Raw genomic sequence first — 18,716 nt, 5'->3', positions numbered from 1 at the left:
GTATCGGGGTAGACTCCCTGCGCTAATACACCACCCGCCAAGTCTCAATGACTCAATGCGATCAAGTTTATTTCTCACTCATGTTGCAATCTGAGTGCTGGTTGGGGAGAGGGCAGGTGGGGCTCTGCTCCACACGGTCATTCAGGGATCCAGAGTCCTTTTATCCAAGGGGTCCGCTGCCCTCCCGTGCAGTCAGCGTTTTCCATGGGGTCCCGTGCATCCACCTGGTAGAGGAGGAAAAGACAGACTGAAGAGAGAGGGTGACCTAGGAGGTTTTTAATTGATTAGGATTTGAGAATAGGTGTTCAAGCCATGGCCATGAGTCACACAGCCCCACCACCCGCATGTGAGTGAACACATCCCAGTCGGTGCTGCACCAGACTTGGGAAGATTGAGGAAAATTCCTGGAGGGCTGGTTTTTAAGCTGATACCTGGAGGGATGTTACATAAGATCTACCAGATAAAGGGAAGAAATGGAGGAGATGAAGGAGAAATTGAGAAGACCCTGTTGCAGACAAGTATCTCTGTCAGCAAGAATGCAGAGCCTGGCTGGCCTATTCAGAGGAATATGCAAATCTTGATCTCAGGGTCATGAGTTCAAGCCCCACACTGGGTGTAGAAATTATTAAAAATAAATAAATAAACTTTTAAAAGGAAGGAAGGAAGAAAGAAAAGAAAGAAAGGAATAATTCTTATCTTCCTTTAGGAATGCATAACATTGACAATCATGGCAGGCTAAAGGGAAAGAAAGTTCTGCTTGTCTACAGGGCAGAAGGGAAGCTGTGGTGGCGCTGGATCAGGACGGTTATCATAAGGGTTAAGGAATTTATCCCAATAATCAAAGACCCACAAAAGGTTTTTCAACTGAGGATCAAGTTGGCATTCTGGAAAAATCTCTCTGGCTTCTGTGTGAAGAAGAGATTGGAAGGGGACCAGAAAAAATACCAGAAGAGCAGTGGTTCTGAGAAAAGATGGCAATGTCAGCTACAGGAGTGGCTGTAGGAAGAAGTACACAGTTCCAGATAGGAGGAAATAGGATTTCTAGAATTCATGATGGATTAGGTGTACAACTAAGCAGAAGACAGGAATGAGGACAAGGGCTGGGTTTCCATCTCAGAAAAGTGAATGGTCAGTGATTCCGTGATTCCATATACCAAGAAGGGCAACCCTGGCTATTTGGAGTGTTTTTAAATGTTGGACTTGTTGAATTCTGGTGTCTAGGGGACATGTAAGAGGGATCCCCTTAAGGCAATTATCATTGGGTCTTCAGACCCAGTGGAAGAAAATGAGCACACTGCATCATGAAAATCAAGAAAAGAAATAATTTCATGAAGGTGTGAGTGGTCCACAGGATAAAGTAAACGAAGAGCTGAAAACGGTCCATCCATCGGGGAAGTCAGTGACACTCACGACCGCCAGACTGCAGAGGACTGCGAAGGAGGGGAGCCGCGGGCAGATGCCTGTGCAGCTCAAACGGGGCATGGCTGAAGAGGAAGGAAGGGATTCAGGACAGTGTCCGAGGGGTCTTTGATCTGTCAGTGCAGGGAATTCTTCATTTTCAGAAGGAAGAAAGGAAGACACCTTTCCTTGATTATCTTGGCACTTTGTAAGTTCTTTGGAACTTAAGCACTATCCTGGGGAAAAGAGTAGTGAATCCCAAATTCATTAATTTAACAAATATTTCTTAAGCACTTACTATGTGACAGGCCATCATCTGCGGGTGTTTAAGCAGATGGGACTATAGCACTGTCCGCAGCATCCCCAGACCCCCGTCCTATTGAATGTGCCTTCTAATGGGGCAGTACTCTCTAAGATGTTTCTACTCACAACACTTCTGACACCAAATGCATGCGAGTTTTTCCCCCATATCAACCTATTTTCCAAGTCTCTGGACTTGCACTGGCTGTCCTATCATTTAATTCCATTTGAACACTAGCTACCTGGAATTAGCACAGACCCCATAGGTTAAGGACTCAATCCCACAAGACTGCCCCATTTCAGACACCAGTCTTAAGTGACCAGTGCCCACAATGCTGACATTTCTGTCCAACTTGGCTACAAAGTTGGGGATTCGTACAACCACCTGTCAGGTTTGATAATGTCCTAGAAGGGCTCATAAAACTCAGGGAAACATTTTGTTTCCATTTACTGGTTTTTTATAAAGGACATAGCTCTGAAACAGATGACTGGACGAAAAGCACAGGGCAAGGCATTGGGGGAGAACACTCAGAGTTTCCATGTCCTCTCAGAATGGGCCACCCCCCCACCCCAGCATCCCTATGTGTTCACCAGCCTGGAAGTTCTCCAAACCCCATCTTCTGGGGGTTTTTATGGAGGTCCCATTACTCAGCCATGATTAATTAAATCATTGGCCATTGGAGATTAACTCAATCCCCAGCCCCTATCTCCTCCCAGCATGTGGAGGGAGGGAATAAGGCAGAAAGTTCCCATTCTCTAAACCCAAGGCTGGTTTCCCCTGGCCATCAGCCCCATTTGAAGCTCTCAGTATCCCACCAAGAGTCAGCTCATTGGCATAAATTCAGGTCTGGTTGGAAAAGGCCTATTATGAATAAGAAAAAACACTCTTCTCACCCCATCACGCTGGAAGTTCCAGTGATAGAAAAGACATAGGAGCAGGGGTGGGAAGAAAATTCTGGTGTTCAGTTTGGGGTGATTATTCATTTGAAGATGTTTATTAAGCATCGATCCGAGATTGTCAAGAAGACAGAGAAATCTGTGTTTAAATCTCAGGGAAGATGGGGTGCCTGGGTGGCTCAGAGGGTTAAACCTCTGCCTTCAGCTCAGGTCATGATCTCAGGGTCCTGGGATCGAGCCCCGCATCAGGTTCTCTGCTCGGCAGGGAGCCTGCTTCCCTTTCTCTCTCTGCCTGCCTCTCTGCCTACTTGTGATCTCTCTCTTTGTCAAATAAATAAATAATCTCAGGGAAGATGCTGGAGATATTAATTTGGGAGTCTTTAGCATATAGCTCATCTTTAGACTTCAAACTGGTTGATACTAAGTTTCTGCTTCCTGGAAGAAGCAAGGGGGGGGGAAGAAATTACATTGTTACAGAAAGATAAACAATCTTACCTGTATCTTATCCAAGCTTGCAGAATGAAGTTTAATAACTTCTCCATCAGAATGGGTTGCAGCTCTTTAAACCCATCCAGGCATGACCCATCTGGAGCCAGGCAGGGTTGGGCTTGCTGGGAGGGCGAGGAAGGCTGCAGAGTTTCCAGCTCTCTCCAGGGCCCCTGCACAGCACCTGGAAATCAAGAGCCGACTTTGTGTCTTCAAAACGATTTGTCTGCCATGCCTGCTAGCATTGTTTTCACCCTGCTGAGACTTGTCAGTTGAAAAGCCAGAAGGAACACATCTGGCTGTTAGAGGAGCAAAACATTGCCAAACTAAGGGACACAGCATTTGGAAAAGTTTTCCATCATTGGGGGTCATGGGTAATCAACCACGTCATCAACAAATAATACTAACAACTAATAATTAAGCCCTTCCTATGTGCCCAGAACTCTGCTAAGAGCTTTGTATTCATCATCTCATTCTAACATTAAACCCGTGAAGTATTATTATTATCCCCAGTTTTACATGTATATATATAAGCACAGAGAGGTTAAGTGATTTGCATGAGGTCACACAGCAAATAAGTCAAGAAGGAGGAGGCAAACTCAAATGTGTCTGACTCCAAAGTCCTGTGCTTTGGAGGAATACAAACAGGAAACGTCAGAAGCCTCCCATTCCACCACCCTGCACTCAGTGACTAGAGAAGGTGTGAAGGTCAGGGTCCCCCAACACCAGCCTCCTCACTGGCCCTTAGCCCAGCGACTGCCATATCATTGGTGTTCAGAGCTTGCAGAATGAATGAATAATTGAATGAACAAGCACACGAAAGAATGATTAACATCACCACATTAGCAAGCTTGTCTCTCCAGCTAGACTGTGAGCTACTGGAGGGCAGAGACGTATTTGCAAATATTCTAACAAACAGAGTCAAACATATTGGGTGGGGCTGATATACAGGTTTAAAGGGCCTGGGCCCTGAAGGCAGCTTACTCATGTTCCAACCGTGCCCCCTCTTCTAGAGTCGCTGTGAGACCTTGAGCAAATTATTCAACCTCTCTGTGCTTTTACTTCCTCCTCTGGAAAATGGGGAGATTAGTAATACCTATTCCTTAAAGATATTTATCAAAATTAAACAAGACCTTGGTGACAGTAAGGTACTCAATAAACACCAGCTGTGTGTCTGTGGGGCCAGAGAGAAAGAAGTCCCTGCTTGTCCCCTGGTGGAGTACAGTTTGCACACTGTAGCCTAGAATAAGAATAAGGAGCATTGTTGAAGGTGTGGTATGTTCCAGGGACTGAGCTCAGCACCTTATAGGCAGCATCGCATTTAATCCTTACAACAAGAGTATGAGGGGCTCCTGGGTGGCTCAGTGGTTAAAGCCTCTGCCTTCGGCTCAGGTCATGAACCCAGGGTCCTGGGATCGAGCCTCGCATTGGGCTCTCTGCTCAGCAGGGAACCTGCTTCCCTTCCTCTCTCTCTGCCTGCCTCTCTGCCTACTTGTGATCTCTGTCAAATAAATAAATAAAATATTTAAAAAAAAAAAAAAGAGTACAAGATGGGTACTCTCATTACCCTACATTCCCTATAAGGAAGATGGAGGCTGAGAGGGATGAAATAATTGGTCCAAGAGTCGTGAAGCAAGTAAATGCAGATAAAGGAATGGGTATATGCTGTGAGGTCAGGAGCCAGGTCTACGGTATCAGACAAACAGAAACAATTCTAGGCTTTCAACCAGAGGGACGTTCACACATGGAATGGATTACACAAATGAGCCGACAGCCGAGAAGCCCCGTAGGGGTTGGTGGCTGCCTTCCCTGCCAGGGCACGGAGAGCAGGCGGCAAACCTGTCTGGGGCCATCGAGGAGGAGCAACCAGAGCCGGGGCTGCCAGGTGAGAAGCAAAGCCATAGGGGGACTCAGCCTCTGCTGCAAATACCCCCTGAACTTGGGAAGAGGGGAACATCCCAGCTCCCTCCTCTGTCCCACCATCCCATCTCCTGCCAGTCCATCTTTTTGCCTCAACTAGCTGGAAGTCAGCTGGCCAGGTGGCAGTGGCACCACGGAAATGTCCTCTCAGCTTCACTTGCAAAAGATCAGGGACTGGACCCAAGATGGAACAGGCCAGTGACCTGAGTTCGTAATGATACTCAGAGAGAGAGAACGAGAAGGAATTTGTCACCATTGGAAGTGGCTATTGGATCAAATCCTTACCCTGAAAAATAGTAATTAAAGAGAAAGAATTGGGACACCTGGGTGCCTCAGTGGGTTAAGCCTCTGCCTTCGGCTCAGGTCATGATCCCAGGGTTCTAGGATCGAGCCCCACATCGGGCTCTCTGCTCCGCAGGGAGCCTGCTTCCCCCTCTCTCTCTGCCTGCCTCTCTGCCTACTTGTGATTTCTCTCTCTGTCAAATAAATAAATAAAATCTTTTTTAGGGCACCTGGGTGGCTCAGTGGTTAAAACCTCTGCCTTCGGCTCAGGTCATGATCTCAGGGTCCTGGGATTGAGCCCCGCATCGGGCTCTCTGCTCAGCAGGGAGCCTCCCTCCTCCTAGCTCTCTCTTGCCTGCCTCTCTGCCTACTTGTGATCTATCAAATAAATTTTAAAAAATCTTTAAAAAAAAATAAAAAATAAAATCTTTTTTTAAAAAGAGAAGGAATTTTTTTTTAAGTAGGCTCCACACCCAATATGGGGCTTGAACTCACACCCTGAGATCAAGACCTGAGATAAAGAGTCGGAAGCTCTGGAAGCTCCGCTGACAGAGCCACCCAGATGCCCTTACAGGGAAAGACTTTAATCTGCCCTCAACAATGAGGGGAGGAAGCTCTTCTTGACAGAACCATGTCCCCTCATAAATGATGAATGAAGACTAGCACTAGAATTTTACAACCCTGGATGAAATAATTGACTCAGGATCCATCATCTCCTGATGCTGAAACCATGAGGTGAAAGGTTCAAGGAAGGCTGGATAATCACGCGCTCCCAAATCATCGGCCCACAGAGCTCTTACTGGTTACAAGTGAAGAAATTTACAATGCAGGGATCCAGCTTTTCACCGCCTAAACCCACTCATCAATCTTAGCTTTGGTAATGAGACAGCCCAGTCACCAAGCCTTCTGGTGTGATTCAACAGGACACCCACAGCACCAACGAGGAAGAATTCTTGCCAAAAATGTCTGGCCAAAATCTGATCAGACCTTGAGATCTAGCTCCCAGTGTACCGCAAATACAGGAGCAAAAGGGTCAAGTTAAGTACATGGCAGGAAAGCAATCAGCCAAAGCTGAGAAGGGAGAGCATTCTACCAGAAAGACAATGGGCTTCGTTTCTGCTACAAGTCAATGACCTGGAAAAAAGGGAGGAGAGGGAGGAGAGGCGATTCTAGGCTTAAAGAGACTTAGGAGATATGATCAAACACAATTTGTGGACCTTGATTGGGTCCTGGTTTGAATCAAGTGTAAAAGACATTTGGGGGAACTGTGGATATGGAGAGAGTCGATGAGAGCACAGAATTGGGGTTCTTTTTGTTAGGTGTTACAATAGTGTCATGGCTCAGTAAAGAAGGGTCTGTTTTTTTTTTTTTTTAAAGGACGTCTATTGAAATATTTAGGGATGAAATGGCATGTTGACTATAAATACTTTAAAACACTTCATCTAAAAAAGAAAAAGGAGATGCAGATAAAAAGTGATGCATATATGGATATTCATTATACGATTCTCTCTACTTTTCTGTACGTTTGAAATTATTCATAATAAAGAACAAAAGACAAGTGCAGGCTGAACAAGCATTCATTTAGCCCACAAATATTTACTGAGCACCTACTATGTACCAGGCACTGATCTACGCACTGGGGTTGTAGTGATTGAAAAAAGTGTTAAGTCCTTGCCTGCCTTCCTGGAATTACACCCAGTTAGGGCAGAAAGAGATTCAAGAAATCAAGCAGGTAAACTCTAATACATGTCAAAGTGTAATGTCTGAGAAGCTCTACAGAGAAGAACAAGGGCAAGAAAATAAGGACAAGAGAACGCTGATATTGGGTAGATATTGCTATTTTATGTGGGATAACCTAGGGAGACTTCTCTGAGGGGTTGACATCTGAGCAGAGACCTAAAAGTGAGAAAAACAGCTGCTGAGATACCTGGTAGAGGAGCAAGGGTTTAAAAGCCATAGGAAGGGGCGCCTGGGTGGCTCAGTGCGTTAAAGCCTCTGCCTTTGGCTCAGGTCATGATTCCAGGGTCCTGGGATCGAGCCCCCATCAGGCTCTCTGCTCAGCAGGGAGCCTGCTTCCTCCTCTGTCTCTGCCTGCCTCTCTGCCTACTTGTGATCTCTGTCAAATAAATAAATAAAATCTTTTTAAAAATAAATAAATAAAAGCCATAGGAAGAGCAAGTGCAAAGGCACGAGGTAGAAGCATGCTTCAGAGCATTCAGGAAGCAACAAGGAGACCCATGAGGATCACATAGGAATGCCAAGAGAGTGAGTAGTAGGAGATGAGTTCAGAGAAGCAGTGAAGAAGGAAGGTCAGAAACAATGGCAGAACTTACACGCCATTTCAGCTCTTACTCTGAGTGAGATGGAAATCATTAAAGGAGGGACATAATTGGACTTGGGGACTTTTTGTTATTATTCTGTATGGAATACCTAAACACACAAAAGTAGAGAGAATAGCACATGAACACTCACATACCCATGACACAGCTTCATCTCCAGTTCACACTGAGTCATCCACACCTTCCTCACCACCAGAACAGATTATTTTGAAGTAAATCCCAGATATCTTACCATCTCACCTATACATACATTTATATATATGTATAAATAAAACATAAAGTCTCCTTTTAGAAAACCCACAACAAAAACATCATCACACCTAAAAAAATGAGTAAGTCCTGAATATTGTAAACTATTTAGTGTTCAATAATTGTCCCAACTGTCTTATCAATAATTTTCATAGTTTATATGAATCAGCATCCAAATAAGAAGAAAGAATCACATTTATTAAAAAAGCTCTTGAATCTATTTTACTCTCTAGGATTCTCTTTTTTTCTTTCACTTTTATTGAGATACAACTGATGTACAGCACTGTGTAAGTTTAGAGTGTACAACAGGGACGCCTGGGTGGCTCAGTTGGTTAAGCGTCTGTCTTTGGCTCAGGTCATGATCCCAGGGTGCTGGGATCGAGTCCCACATCGGGCTCCCTGCTCAGCAGGGAGCCTCCTTCTCCCTCTGCCTGCTGCCCCCCACCTTGTACTCTCTCTTTCTCTCTGATAAATAAAATCTTAAAAAAAATAAAAAATAAAGTGTACAGCCTAGTGATTTGACCTACATAAACTGTGAAATAATTATCACAATAAATTTAGTTAACATCCATCATCTCATATAGATGCCAAAAAAAAATGATGGAAGAAAGGAAATTTGTTTTGTTTTGTTTTTTGGTGATAAGAACTTTTAGGATTTACTCTCTTGGCACCCTTCAAATATACCTCTGGCTGTGGTAACTGTAGAACTGTAGTCATCATGTTGTACCTTCATCCCCGGTATTTCTGTATAATTTGAAGTTTGTACCTCTTGTCTACCTTCCTCTATTTCCCCTACACTCCACCCCCTGCCTTGTAACCACAAATCATATCTCTTTTTTCTATGAGTTTGGTTTGGTTTTTGCTTATTTTTAGATTCCACATATAAGTGAAATCATACAGTTTTTGTCTTTCTCTGACTGACTTATTTACTTAGCCTAATGCTATCAAGTTCCATTCATGTTATTGCAAATGGCGGGCTTTTCTTATTTTTGGTGGCTAAATAATATTCCACTGCATATATAAACTGCAACTTCTTTATCCATTCATCTGTCAATGGACACTTGGGTTGTTTTCATGTCTCATCTATTGGAAATAACACTGCAACAAACATAGGGGTGCAGATATCCCTTGAATATAGTGATTTCACCTCCTTTATAGTTATACCTAGTAGTGAAATTTCCAGCTCATGTGGTAGTTCTCCTTCTAATTTTTTGAGGATCCAGGATTCTCCTTCAAATCTATGTTTCTGTTTTATTTTTCTATTGAAAAAACTGGTTCATTTGTCCTATAGAGTTTCCTACCATCTAAATTTTCCTGCTTATACCTTCATGGTATTATTTAACATGTTCCTCTGTATTTTTTAAATAAATTGGTAGTTATATCCAGAGACCTGATCAGATTCAAGTTTACTTTTTTGGGGGGTGGGGAGAGGCAGGATTATTTCATCGATCATGTTGGGCACTTTTGTTGGAAGATGTATGATATTTGATTGCCCCTTGTGTCATTATAAAAGCAGCTACAAATGATTTTTTGCCTAGATCTGTTAATTCTTTAGAAGTTTCAAAGTCTTAACATTTCAGGGCACCTGGGTGGCTCAGTGGGTTAAGCCTCTGCCTTCCGCCCAGGTCATGATCCCCCGGATCCATACAGATATGAAAAGTTTCCTACATCAGCTATTTGATGACCCTGCACAGTCCAGGCAGAATATATGCCTGACTCTTTCCCTTTATAAATTTTCAAAGTAATGCATTAATTCCCTAGTGCATTCCTTCTCTATGGCCACATAGCAAGTTACCTACATCGTGGCTTAAAACAATGCACATTTATTATCTCACACTTTTTGTGGCTGAAGAATCCCAGCCTGCTCAGCTGGGTCTTCTGCTGCAGTCTCTCATCAGGCTGTGATCAAGATGTTGGTGGGTGCCGTGGTCCCACAGAACGGTTGCACTGGGGAAGGACTTGGTTCTGAGCTCACTGACTTGGTTGGGGAGGGGATTACACAAGGGTGTTAACACTAAGAGGCAACCTTTGGGGGCCACCCTACGGTTGTCCTGCCACACCCAGCAGCCTCCAGAGGTGACTGTTGAGTTTCATTTGTTTGCTCAGTATGACCCGGATTATTTAAATCTTTTTTTTTTTTTTAAGTAGGTTCCACGCCCAACATGGGATTGAACTCACGACCCTGAGGTCGAGAGTCGCATGCTCTACCGACTGCGCCAGCCAGGCGCCCCAGTATGACCTGGATTATTAAAGCATAAAAGGATTATTCTTGGCTGCTATGTGGAAACTACAGGGCAGGGGAGCATGCTGTTAAGCATTGCCAAAGCCTCATCGTTTGCTACCTCAGTATTAAATAATATGACTTAAACATCATAATGAGACAAAGGCTGTGAAAACAAGCCCCAGGTGAAAAACATTACCCACCTGGAGCACCTTCTGGTGGCTGTTACTGTAAAACCCCATCTCCCACAGAGCAGAACCAGCATGCGGACAGGACGCAGCCCGGAAGCCAAGCGGGACTTAAACCGGAGGACCCTGGCTCCAAAAAGCACCAATGAACGGCCTGACTAATCTGCCAATATCGACCAATCAGAACGAGGCCCTTCCAACCAATCAGGACAAGGCCCTACCAACCAATCAGAAGGAGGCTTTCTTTCTTCTTTTTCCCTTATTAGCATATTGGCGGGGAGTGGGAATCCCGAGCGGGAGCTAAATTCCCATTCCACCGACTACTGTGTCCGCCGTGTTAGTGCTGTATCTTCCTTCAGCTGGGGCGGGAGCCTCAGTAAAGCCTGTGTCTTTGATTTTTGGGGTCTGGTCTCGTTTCAGTCATTGTGGGGCCCCAAAATCTGACTTCAGGAACAGTACTATGTAAGAGTAGACAGTTGGCTGCTGCCATTTTTTTTGTTGTTGAAATGGTTATTGTTCCATATGTGATTAAATTCTAATTTTTTATTTTTTTTAAAGATTTCTTTTTGAAGATTTTATTTATGTATTTGACAGACAAAGATCACAAGTAGGCAGAGAGGCAGACAGAGGTGGGGCGGGAAGCAGGTTCCGGGCTGAGCAGAGAGCCCCATGCAGGTCTCGATCCCAGAACCCTGGGATCATTACCTGAGCCAAAGGCAGAGGCTTAACCCACTGAGCCACCCAGGTGCAGTTTTAATAAAACTAGTTTTTAAGGCCAGATAATTTTAAATTTTAAAAACTCTGGTTTTTAAGGCCAGATAATTGTTGGCTTTTTTAAAAGGCTGCCGGGCCTGTTGCCGGCTGTGGCCCCACACTAGCCAGAAGGGTTTTGTCTCTCGGTAGACCGAGCCAAAGGAAGGTCTCCTGTTTTCTTTCCCATCATGAAACTGTGATTTCAGGCCACCTCAGTAAGCAATTAAGTAGCTTCAAAAGTGAATCTGACTCATTAAACACTCAGCTGTCTGAGAGGACTTGGTCCTAAATTAAATCGGCCCCTCCTATTCTTTTTTTAAAGTGTAAACAATGTTTATTAGGGTTTTTCAAGCTTTTATTTTTTATTTTTTTAGGATTTTCAGGTTTTTAATTATATGAGTGATATATGTAATACTACTTTTTAAAGATTTACTTATTTAGTTTAGAGAGAGAGAGCGCGCAAGCAGGAGGGGGAAAGGGAGGGAGGGAGAATCTCAAGCCGACTCTGCACCCAGCCCCGATCTTGATCTCATGACCCCCAGGGTCCCCACCTGAGCCCAAACCAAGAGCTGGATGCTCAGCCTACTGATCCATTCAGGCGCCCCTGTGAAAATACTACTTTTTTAAAAAAAGTAATAGAGCAAAAGATAAAATTAGCCTAGACCACCGACCTCTCTTTCCTCCCTTTTGTTCTGGAGGTACTCATGATCAACAGTTTGGCATGTATTCTTGTAGAACTCTATCTTTGCATTTACATAAATATATACTAGTTAAAATGAATTTTCTTGTTTTATATGGTTTCTATGTATATAATGTTATATTTCAGGCATCCTTCTGCGACTTACTTCAGTATCTTCAAAAGTGAGGAAACCTGGGGAGGAAAAGCCCAGCACAGGGAATGTAATCGATGATACTGGAGTATCATCATATGGTGACGGATGGTAGTGATGGGTAGAGCATAATGTATAGGGTTTTCAAATCGCTATACTGTACACCTGAAACTAATGTAACATTGTGTGTTAATTACACTTCAATAAAAATAATAATAATCATTAAAAAAATAAAAGGGCATATAACAACAACAACGAAAAAGACTGACTCATTAAACACCCAATTGTTTGAGAAGACTTGGTCCTAAATTTTCTCACACCCAGCACATCATGTCAGCTACCCCTGAAAGATACACCCAGAATCTAACTACTACACTACCTTCATGTCATTCACCCTGGTCCTTGCTTCAGCTCTTGACTTCCTATGATCCATTGTCAATAATTCTTACAGAGTGAGTCTTTTCAAATTCCGGTCAGATATACCCAGAATTACTGAAAGCAGGGACATGAGCAGATATTTGTAAACCCACATTCATTGTAGCATTATTCACAATAAGCAAAACAAATGTCCATTAGCAGATGAATGGATAAGCAAAATATGTCGTATATACATACAATGGAATATTACTCACTCTTAAAAATGAAGAAAGTTCTGGAGCACTGGGGTGGCTCAGTCGGTTAAGTGGCTGACTCTTGATTTTGGCCCGGGTCATGATCTCAGGGTCATGGGATTGAGCCCCACGTCAGGCTCTGTGCTCAACAACAGTCTGTTTCTCTCTTTCCCTCTGCTTCTTCCTATGCTCTCACACTCTCTAAGGTAAATAAATAAAATCTTTTTTAAAAAGGAAGAAAGTTCTGTCACATGCTATAGCGTGGATGAACCTTGAAGACATTATGCTATGTGAAATAAGCCAGACATAAAAGCACAGATAGTGTATGATCCCACTTACATGAGTAGTCAAATTCATGGAGACAGTAGAATATTGGTTACCAGAGCTGGAGGGACAGGGGCCTGGCTAATTATTGTTTAATGGGTACATTACTGTTTAATGAGTTTCAGTTTTGGAAGATGAAAAAGTTCTGGAGGTGGGTAGTGATAATGGTCAAACAACAAGATGAACATATTTAGTGCTGAACTATACACGTAAAAATGCTTAAAGTTGCGAATTTTATCTTACATATATTTTATCACAATGAAAAAAAATACATTTAAATTTTTCATGACTCAGGACTGAAGTTCCTACACTGGTCCTCCTCCATGTTTTGTCCCCCCTCCCAACTTCCTGCATCCCCCTCTTCTCTTAGTTCACGTCTACTCCAGACACACTGGCCTCTTACAGCTCCTCAAACACACCGGGCTTGCTCTCTGTCTCAGGGCCTTTGCACTTGCTGTTCCTTCTGCCTGGTACATTCTCCCAGATATCTACAGGGTTAGTTTCCTCACTTCCTGTAGGGTGACCATCCTATTTAAAATTCAACCTCCATCCAATCTCCTTTGGCCTGCATTTTTTTTTCTCCAGAGCAGTTCTTACCATGTAGAAAAAAGACTGCCTTATTTACTGTCTGTCTTCCCTCACTAGCATGTAAGAGTGTTACAGTGTTTTCAAGTTTCCAAGCCACAATCTGACCTTTCTCAGGATTCCCAGATGGAACTGAAAACCTCAATGGCAAAGTTGTGAAGTTTGTTCCCAGATCTTCTTCCCTAGGTAAAGGTGTCCCGGGAGCAGATTAAGTTTTTTCTCTGGGTCAGGGCAGAGAGAAAAATGGAAAGGTGTGTGCTCCGAGTGACCAGGTGAACCCTGAGCGCCAGCCTGGCTGTGCCCTGTGGGATCTGGGCTCTGTGGTTAGATTTCTGGGAACAAAGTGAAAACTGACAGGCTTGGCAGGGGCCAGAAGCTTTTGAGGCTGGCTGGAAGGCAAAGCCAAGCAGGGACAACCGCACTCCTATGCCCACAGGGCAGAGACAAGTGGGCAGGCCGGCTGTGTCAACACTGGGCACCATGGGAGTGGGGGTCATGGGGAACCAGAGCCCACTCGGCTGCCATGCAGTTGCAGACGGCCCAGGCCAAGCAGCAATGGAAGCCCTATGTCACCAGTCTACCTGACGGCTTATTTTCCAGAGAATCAGGAAGTTGATTTTTATGTGCTATTTCCTGACTTTTAAACATGGGCTCAAAAATTATTTTAATCCCATGTGGTCTGACAAAACATGTTTGAAAACTGGATCTCCCCCATTCCCCACACACCCCAGTCTAGGACGACCAGTTTACAGCTCTGTGGTTTAGCAATAGGTACGAGAACGCCAACCTTGGTTGCTGAGAGGCCTGGTTTTTCCACGGTTTGGACAAATTCCTCGACATCTGCAAATCTGTTTATCTGTAAAATGGGAATGAAAATAGAACCTGTCTCATAAGATCGTTTGGGAGGATGAGGAGATTTAGCATATATATGCCTGGCTGGTAGTACCAGTGTTCCATAATGCTAGTTGCAGTAATTAGGGTGGGAGGACAGAGGGCCTGGAGGAATTTAAGGGAGAGAAAGAAGAATAACAAAAAGGACAGCATGGTGTCAGCTGTGTGTTGTGGTCAGAGGCAGGGGAGCACTGAAACATGCTATGGACTGCGGGAATGAGACCCGGAGATCCAGAGATCCGCTTTTGATCCATGGACGCAGACTGCCAACCAAGCCAGAGCTCCCGCAACCGGGGCCTCCAGACCTGAAGGTGGCGCTGCATCTCCAAGAAGCTGTCTGTCTCAGAGGGAGATACACGTCTGAAGCTGCCACTTCCCATCCTGTACTTAAACACCTCCCTCCTCTCTTTGAGCCTAACTGTGGGGTTTTACATCTGCTCTTGTCTTAGCTTATCTTCTTAATTTGTGCCTGGACTGTCAAGATTCTGTTAAAAAAAAAAAAAGTACTAACTGTTCCTTCTGGTTCCTTTTGTAGTTTGGATAACATTTTCACCGGAATCAGGAGTCTTTCAGGCGCAAGCAACAGAAACCCCAACCCAAGATGGCTTGAGGAAAAAAAGGGAAATGTATAGCTCCAGGCACCTACAAGTTCCAAGGGTAGCGCTACCTTCAGGTTGTGCTTGATGTGGGTCACATGACCAAGCTAGGACCTAGATGACCTGTCATCTTTCCAGCTGGGATTCATTCCTAATCAGCCTCTTCACAGCCGCAGCTCCACATCTGAACAACTCAGAAGCCAGTGGTACTCCAAAGGAGAAGTCCCAGTATAGACTTTCACTGGCTTAATCTGACTTGTGTCATGTTCCCTCCTTTGAACCAATCAGCATCCCAAGAGGAGTATAATGTGCTGATCACTGGGCTGGGGCTGTCTCAATCCTGAATGGGCTGGTGATGAATGAAATGAACATCTCAAAATATCTCAAAATATGGCCGAGGGATGAGGAAGTGGTGACGACCCTAGAGCTAAATCAGGTGCACTTGCCTGAAGAAGAAAGAGTGGATGATCAGTGCCTCACTCCTTCTGAAAATGAAAAAAAAAAAAAAAATTACCTTATTTTTTATGCAAAGTTTTGTTTAAATAGTGGTTATAAAGCACAGCATCAAACACCCCATTGATCATCAGGTCTGGCTTGGCTGATCTTGGATCAGCCTTTCCACAAATACATTCACCTGATTAAATAAAGCAGAAAAACTGTTCTTCTACAATAGTACATAAATATACTATATAATTGGGGAAGTACTTAGAGACTCCCCAATCCAATCATGAATCCATCCAGACATGAATTGATCTAACTGTGCCATAGGTCTTCAACTAGAAAAAGTCTTTTTCTTCTTTAATTTGGCCACATAATCCATAGTTCTTAACACCTGGTGAAGGCCCACGTGGACGTCCTCTGATATCCTTAAGACCAGAGCCCCAGTCCAAAAAGCCCCAAGTTCAATCTTCACGAACTCAAGCCAACTGAGAGAACACAACTGTTTCACAATTGTTTATAATACATATCTTAAAATTGGTTAGCCTAACATCACCAGTCCATGGTTCCTAGACACCCCAATGCCAGCTCCTCCCACACTGGACATCATGACTCAGAGAAAGACACGTCACCTGTACAAAGCTGCCCACAATAATACCATCCTGGAGAAGATACATCCCAATAATGTCCACCACCAGAAACTGGCCAGGAAAACCCAGGGTGTGAACCAAAAAGAAAACCCTCCCATATAACATGGATTGGGTTGAACCATATAAGATTGCCATTATGTAGGTCAAAGATAATAAAATATTAACAATTTCATATGGTCACAACTGAATCTACTAGGGCAGTGGTTTTCAAAGTATGGTCCACAGACTTAAGGGGTTGGGGCAAAGACCCGGTCAAGAGAAACATAAGATCAAAATTATTTTCATAATAATACTAAGGTGTTATTTGCCCCTTTCTCCATGTTGACATTTGCACTGACAAAAGCAGTGCTGACAAAAGCAATGGTAGGTAAAATTATGTGAAATTGTATTTCCTTCATTTATGTCAAGGAAAACACATAAGGCAACAGACCGAATACAAAAGCAGATGCCAGAATCCAGTTGTCCTTTATTAAGCCAGATATTAAAAGAAATTTGCAAAACTGCTAACCAATGTCATTCTTCCCACTAATATTTTTTTGTTATGACAAATATTTTTCATAAAAGCATTTTAATTACATTAACATGTAGTGGGTTTATTATTTTTATATATATTTTTAAATACTTTATTTATTTGACAGACAGAGATCACAAGTAGGCAGAGAGGCAGGCAGAGAGAGAGGAGGAAGCAGGCTCCCTGCTGAGCAGTCAGCCAGACTCGGGGCTCGATCCCAGGACCCTGGGATCATGACCTGAGCTGAAGGCAGAGGCTTTAACCCACTGAGCCACCCAGGTGCCCCTCCTTATGTATTTTTAAAATTTTACTTGAAGTAACTAATACTGTACACAGCCATCTGCAGCAGCTAAGTACACAGGCTCTGGATTTAGACTATCTGGGTTCAAATCCCAACTCTGACATTTCTAGTTGTGTGACTTAGAGCAATTACTCTACCTATCTACACCACTTTCCTCATTGGTAAAATAGGGATACCTATTGAACCCCATGAGGTTTGAAGTCTGTGGACATCCATATACATAGACTTTGTTCTTGTTAAGTGCTATATAGTATTCCATAGAATAAACATGACACATTTTATTTTATTATTTCTCTAGTACAAATAATGGCAACAATAAACTTCCTTCTACTTGTAAAGGTTCACAGATTTAGTGTCAAAAATCTTCTTGATTGACTTATTTTCTCCAGCAGGGCTCAGTCTCTAGAAAGTTCAGTCTCTCTGGTAGACAGAACAAAGCCCTCCCAAAGATGCCTATGTTCTCATTCCCAGAACCTGTAACTGTTAAATTACATGGCAAAGGGAAATTAAGATTGCAGGTAGAATTAAGTTGGGGCACCTGGGTGGCTCAGTGGGTTAAGCCGCTGCCTTCGGCTCAGGTCATGATCTTGGGGTCCTGGGATCGAGTCCCACATCAGGCTTTCTGCTCAGCGGGGAGCCTGCTTCTCTCTCTCTGCCTGCCTCTCTGCCTACCTGTGATCTTTCTCTGTCAAATAAATAAATAAATAAATAATTAAAAAAAAAAGAATTAAGTTAGGCAATCAGCTGGCCTAGAAATGGAGAAATTATCCTGCGTTATTCAGGGAGGCCAAATGCACCCATGAGGGTCTCTAGAAGTGGAAGAGGGATACAGAAAGGAGAAAACTAGGGGCACCTGGGTGGCTCAGTGGGTTAAGCCTCTGACTTCCACTCAGGTCATGATCCCAGGGTCCTGGGATTGAGCCCCACATGAGGTTCTTCCATTAGCAAGGAGTCTACTTCTCCCTCTCACTCTCCCTCTGTGCTCTCTCTCCCTCTCAAATAAATATATAAAATCTTATAAAGAAAAAAGAAAGAAAAGAGAGAACAGATAGTACGGGAAAAGGTCTCAGCTCCGTATTGCTGGTTCTAAACACAGAGGAATGGGTCACAAGCCAAGGAATGGAGGCAGTATTTACAAGCTAGAAAAGGTAAGAAAATAGATTCTCCCTTAGGGCCTCTAGAAGGAACACAGTCCTCCCAATTCTTGATTTTAGGGGTGTTGGATCTCTGACCTCGAGGACTGTAACATAATAAATTCATGTGTATTAAGCTAATACATTTGTCCTTATTTGTTAAAGCAAAAGAGAAAAGGAATCCAGTCTCTCTCAAAGGTGGGATGGAGAAGGCTAACTTTTGGGGTTTGCGAAGGGTGTGTGAACCATGTGTTGAGGATATTGTCCAGAGAGTGGCTGAAATGATCTTCCTTGGAATGTGACATGCTGAAGAGAAGAGAGGAGGAAAACAAGTGAGGACAGGAGGAAAGGGGTGGGGGGCCTTCATTGAGTGGAGGCTGAAACAGGGGTGCGGTGGGAGTCAAGGGAGGAAGCCCCGAGGCCCCACCCGCCAGGTAGGCTGTTTGAATTTCTAAGGCAGAGGCGGGGCCTTCAGGGAATGGCTGGGATCCAGGAGTGACCTTGGAGGGGGTGGCTGAGTCAGAGAGAAGGAGAAGGTCACTGGGAGAGAAGAGGTGAGCTAATTCCATCTCATAGGTCTGCTGAGGTTCAGGGACAGTTTGGGGGAAATCACCTGCAGGTGTCTGTCCTTGCAAAGCTTCTAAAATCCCCAGCTGGCCCAGAGGGCAGTCTGCGGGGGTGCGGGGTTGGGGGGGGGCGGGTGCGGAAGTGACAGGGGTGCAGTTCGTTGCCTGCCTGTGCTGCGTCTAGGTACACCCTGGGGTAGGACCGAGTGGTTAGGGTGTATGTAGCATGCGATGTGCTGGGGGAAGA

The sequence above is a fragment of the Lontra canadensis genome, unplaced genomic scaffold, assembly GCF_010015895.1.
Source record: "Lontra canadensis isolate GAN:19392208 unplaced genomic scaffold, GSC_riverotter_1.0 scaffold146, whole genome shotgun sequence".
Classification (NCBI taxonomy): Eukaryota; Metazoa; Chordata; class Mammalia; order Carnivora; family Mustelidae; genus Lontra; species Lontra canadensis.
The sequence above is the reverse complement of the archived record's forward strand: the minus strand, read 5'-3'. Positions refer to the sequence as shown.